Source organism: Centruroides sculpturatus, unplaced genomic scaffold (genome assembly GCF_000671375.1).
Source record: "Centruroides sculpturatus isolate CEXI.00-Female unplaced genomic scaffold, Cexi_2.0 scaffold1285, whole genome shotgun sequence".
NCBI classification, from domain to species: domain Eukaryota; kingdom Metazoa; phylum Arthropoda; class Arachnida; order Scorpiones; family Buthidae; genus Centruroides; species Centruroides sculpturatus.
In genome coordinates this window covers 76,982-82,742 of record NW_019385572.1, presented here as the reverse complement: position 1 = coordinate 82,742, position 5,761 = coordinate 76,982, and positions in this window count along the sequence as shown.

The following is a 5,761-nucleotide window of genomic DNA, read 5'->3' as shown; positions in this document are numbered from 1 at the left end:
GCTTAATTTTCTAATTTTTAACGATACAATAGCGACGATTATTATTTTAAAAAATTTTTGTTAGGCTTAACATCGATGAAAATTCAACGCAAAGTAGGTTAATAGCGATATACTAATATACTAATAAACTAATTAAATGGGATATAATAATATACTACACTAATAATAGATTTTTTCATACTTTTCGGTTATCCGCCCTTTCAATTATCCGACCAACCCCAGTCCCCAATTAGGTCGGATAATCGAAGCTCTACTGTAGATAAAACACCAGATGAAGGAGTATCTTGACATCCGAAAAATTATTTAAAATACAAATTTACAGTGTTCTTGACACTCTATTACGTCAAATAGATTAGCGTTATGAAAAAGTGAAAACTATATGTGATGATTTTTGCTTTCTCTGTGGCTCGTCTTTACAATGCATGAGTTTGCTGATTTAAAAAATTCGGCTAGATCTCGCTATTAAATATAGCAAAGATTTAAAAATGTACGAATTCACAAGTGAAATTGAAAGTTTTAATTTTGAAGTAACGACTGTTATACAAAATATAGAAACTGCATCCCGCTTAATATTCTACAGGCTCTTCATGATTTTGGTTTAATCGAGTCTTACCCAAATATCAATGTCGTTCTTCAAATATTTCTAACTCTTCCCGTTTCTATTGCTTCGTGCGAGAGAAGTTTTAGCAAGTTAATTAAACTTAATAAAAAAATATTTAAGATCAACTATCGGATAAGAACGATTATCCAATATTTCTATTATTTCAATAGAATACAATATCGTTAAAAATATTAATTATGATGGTGTAATTAATGAATTTGTTGAAATGAAAGCCAGAAAAATTCAATTAAAATAAATCTTATTAAAAATCTATTTATTAAAAATCTATGTTTTATTATTTTCCTGAAACCAAATAAATTAAGGGGCCTAAATGCAAATTCTTGCACAGGGCACAAGAATGGCAAGTTACGGCTCTGTATGTACTATACTTACTTATGTACTGTACGTACTGTATGTACACAGTATGCCAATTTTAAATGACGAGACCGGATGGCTGAATGGTCACGATGACCTCTTACTACTCTGAAAACTCAGGATCGAATCCGCTATGGGTCAAAAATCCTCAGGAATTTTTCAGGTGGTGTTTCGTCCAGATATGTTTCTCACACCTGATGTGGCCCCTTTCTAAAAGAGACCCTCTTAGTGCCCTGTGGGCAGCGGTATTATAAAAGACACACAGTGCATTTTATAATACCGCCGCCCGACACCGAATTCGGTAGGAAACCGAATCCAAGGAGGGCATGTGGATAGAAGTTATGTTTGTGGGTGTTAATTTTTATGCCTTCTTCGGCCAGATTACATATTTTATTTTGAACTTTACGGTATCAATTTATCAATGTAAAGTATTGATTTTAAAATTAAAATTTTTAAAATATAGATAAATTGCAGCTGCCTTATAAACCGATATTTGTGTTACAAATGATAACAAAATTATGCTAAAATCCATTGAACACAGTAACTGTACTCACAGTACCTAATGTTGGTTTTCATTTTAAGATTCTCAACATCACAATAATATCAAAAAGTTCAACAAATTCACTTATTGTGAAATTAATAATTTGGTATTGTAAAATTCAAAATAGAATATGTAACCTGGCAGAAGAGAGCAAATAAATCACCGAATTGGTTCTGAAGCATTAAATGTTAATTAAAAAAAATGGAAAGGTGTGCGATTTGTCTAAAATTGTACAAGCAATGCAAATAAGTTTGTATAGTTACTTATTACTCTTAATTTAAAAATTAAAATGCATTTTAAATTAATAGAGCCAAGACAAAATACATATTGGAGCTCTGTAGCAAACTATTATATCAATACAGTAGAGTCTCAAAAACTTGGCCTAATGTGGACCGAAGGGTGGCCGAGTTTGTGAAAATGCCGGGTTATCGGGAATGGGGTTAAAAAAATAAGTATGAGTGTTTCCTCAGANTAAATTAAATATTTAATAATGTTTATTTTAAAAAATCTTGATTTAAAATATTAACAGATTGATTTCAATCATATCTTTAAAATATGAGTTAGAAACTAGTTTAGAATTAATAATCAACTCAATTTATTAATTTACACAAGTTAGTAAGAAATATAAATTCACATATTTCTTCAATGATTCATTTTATTCATGATTATTAATTAATCTCTCTTTATATAAAAGTAACTGATTTACACTTTTACAATAGTAAATTAATTGGGAAATATTAAGAATTAATTTACATATACAAAATCATAGTAGATATAACTATAAAAGAAAGTTAATCATTTTCATTAACGTAAACCCAATACTTTGAATCTTAATAAACTCAAGAACTGGTTATGAATAATCAGCCTAAACTCCAGCAATATGTTTAATAAACAAATGAATTTTTTCAATCTCTTAATGATGATCATCAGATTACAATTCTTCAATCATTTAAATTCAAATAACAATTTGAACAATTCAAACTTTATATTCTGAGCCATTTAAAAAATATCAAAATAAATATCATAAAATATAACAAATTAAAGCATAAATCTCTAGACCAGGTTATTATAATTAAGCCATTATTAATCTAAATAAAGTCTTCCAACCACTTGCTAGAGAATTTGCAACTCTTATATTTGTTTTTCTCTTTCTATGTTTTATTTTTATACTTTTCAAATGGTTTAGAATATTTTTAAATTTTAAACTGACCAATTGTTTTAAAAACTTAAATTTGAGCAATTTAAATTTAAAAGTTTTTAAGTACTTTTCAAGTAAAATATCATTTCTAACTAGAGTCAATTTTATTTTAATTTTGTATATTTCTATTTACTATAAACTTTAATCTACCTTTATACTGTACAATAAAAAAATGAATAAGTTAAAGATGTTTAATACATTAAATTTTTATCTTCATATTTAGATAATGGATAATTTTTCTTTAAATATAGACTTAGTTTAAACTAAATGAATTAAAAAACTTTGTTTATTCTGAAGACAGATTCAAAATAGAAACATTATAAAATCTAAAACCTAATTACTATTTATAAATAATAATGAATTAATGCCAAATAAAATATTCACTCAGATAATACTGAAATTAATTTCTAATCATTACATTACTTACACGACAAACTTCAATTATGAAATAAATTTAAAAATGGCATTTATTAATTTATTTTTGATTGTCTGAATTAAATATTATCTTCATTAAATAAGAAAAAAATCAATATTAGCTTTTTAAATTATTTAAACTAATTACAAAAATATTTCAGTTTTTTTTTTACTGTCATACTTCTCTAACTATTGTAATTAGGTGAGAATTTCACTATGTAGTTCAATTCTAGGCCAATAAAAACTGTTAAATATCACTTTTAGAGGTATGTTATAAATAAATAAGAACCTATTTATTTATAACATTAATTCTGATTAAAACCATCATATTTATAGAACTCTACTAAGAACATTTTAAAATTATTTCAGTAGAATTAATAATAATAATAATTTTATTTAATTAAACAGACAATATTTAGATGTGTTATTTACAATTTTATATTTTTTATATTTTCAATAATTGATAAAGCTGTAGAGTTATTGCATTTATATTTTGACTAAATAGAAAAATATTTATAAAAATTAATATGTAAGAGTATATTTTGCAATTTAACATTACTAAAATTTATATTTGGAAACAGAAATTTCTTCAAATTATTATTATTCAAGTCATCTCAAAGTACTGAAAACAACAGCAGTTACAGTTTACGTAATAATTACTTTTTAAAACACGTGTAAATAAAATTTAATCAATTTCATTCGGATAACTTTGCCGACAACAATTGAAATAAATGATTGATCAAAGTGAAAACACTTCGATTCGAACCTTGGCGGGTTCATAAATAAGCAGGTGCATGTGTGCGAAGGGGAGCAACACCTCTGCTCGGCGTCATGCGCTAAACCGGTCCAAGAAAAAAAGAAAAAAACAACATTCCTAATTTGGTAAGTGGTATATTATTACAGCGAGTACTCACGGAGTCCTGGTATCTCTTCCAACGAATTAATTCCTTTGTCGACCAGATCGATCTCGGGATTATTATGCTCTTTGGCATCGTCCAATACCTTCTTTACCTTCGACATTCTATTGTTGAAGTCCAGAAAGTTACAGGAAGTGTCACTTGACTTTTCCATGGCGCATGCACTTAATCCACACTCCCTTCCGTTCCGATAGCGAACACAGCTAAAAGTCTATGACGTCACACACGCCTATTTTGTGGTCTACGATGTTGACGTCACGTAAATTTTTTCCATCTGTGGGAAGAAGATGAATATAAAAATGATAAAATCTGTTGTAAAAGTATATAAGGCGTTTTAATATATAATAAAAGTGTAATTTATAAATGGTATATTTATATATTTGTTTGCAGTGTTTTGTTTTTTGTTCTTAAAAAAAAAGACGACTAATAATAGTAAATAAGTATTTTCTATGACTGCAATATGTTTATAACTTTAATTATAATAAATATTTTAATTTTATTATGGTAATGACAAGAAACAAATTAACAAACTGTAATAAAATTTAAAGGAATGAAATAATTTAATCCTTTGGGATTTTATTAATTAATTTGTAGTTGTTTAACTAAATATATACATTTAATTGTGTAATGTTTAATGATATTTTTTAAAAGAAATAATTTGAAATTAATTTTAAAAGTTTATACACAATTATTTTGTTTAAAAAAAAAACATTTAAATTTTATGAAAATGCAATTTTTTTCTGTTTCTGGAAGTTGCTTTTTATAACTTTCAGGTTAACTTTAAGTTTTAATTATATTCGAATTTTATTCTTATCATAACTTATTCAAATCTTTCTATAACATATTTAACAATTATTATACAGTAATTTAACAAGAGTTTGTTTAATATAAATTATGTATTAAAAATCATACAATGAAACAATCTACGTTTAAAATTGATTGACTAAAACTATGAATTTCTTATTTTATGTTATAAATTAATTGAGACTAATAAAAGTCTGGAATGTATACTGTGCATGTATATGTATGTATATTTATATATATATACATATACATGCACTTATATACTTTATCCTGTAGCATTCATTATGTATACTATGTGTGTGTGTGTGTGTATATATATATATACACACACACACACATAGTATATATAATTGAATGCTACAGGATAATTATATACTATATATGTATTTAAATCTATATGTACTATATGTACTGTACACAAGTATTTTAATTTTACACATATGATCATTATTCTGAAAATTTTATTATTTTTTTACAAATTTAGAAAAAAGCTTTTGTAATAGAATTTTTGACATGGGCAAACTTATCTGGAGTAATATTTGCACATATGTCAAATAACAATTATTTATTATTAAAAGATTATATTCTTATAAAGAAGATATGGAAATAAAAATTCAATAATTGATTCAATCATCATTATTATTAATCAACGTTTTAATATTTTATACTTTTATTTTTTTTTCTGTTTATACTAAGTCATAATATTTGTAAATTAGAAAATTGTTATTCTAATATACAACAATGTATATTCTGGGCTTTATTAACTTTGTATTAATATAAAATTATAATGTAATATAATCGGATATTGAAATTCACTGTCATATAAATCATAGAAAGTTTGCTTTGAATTTCTTCTTTTCTGTAAAAATTAGAAGACAAAGACTCTTAAAAGTATAATTATTCTGTATCAT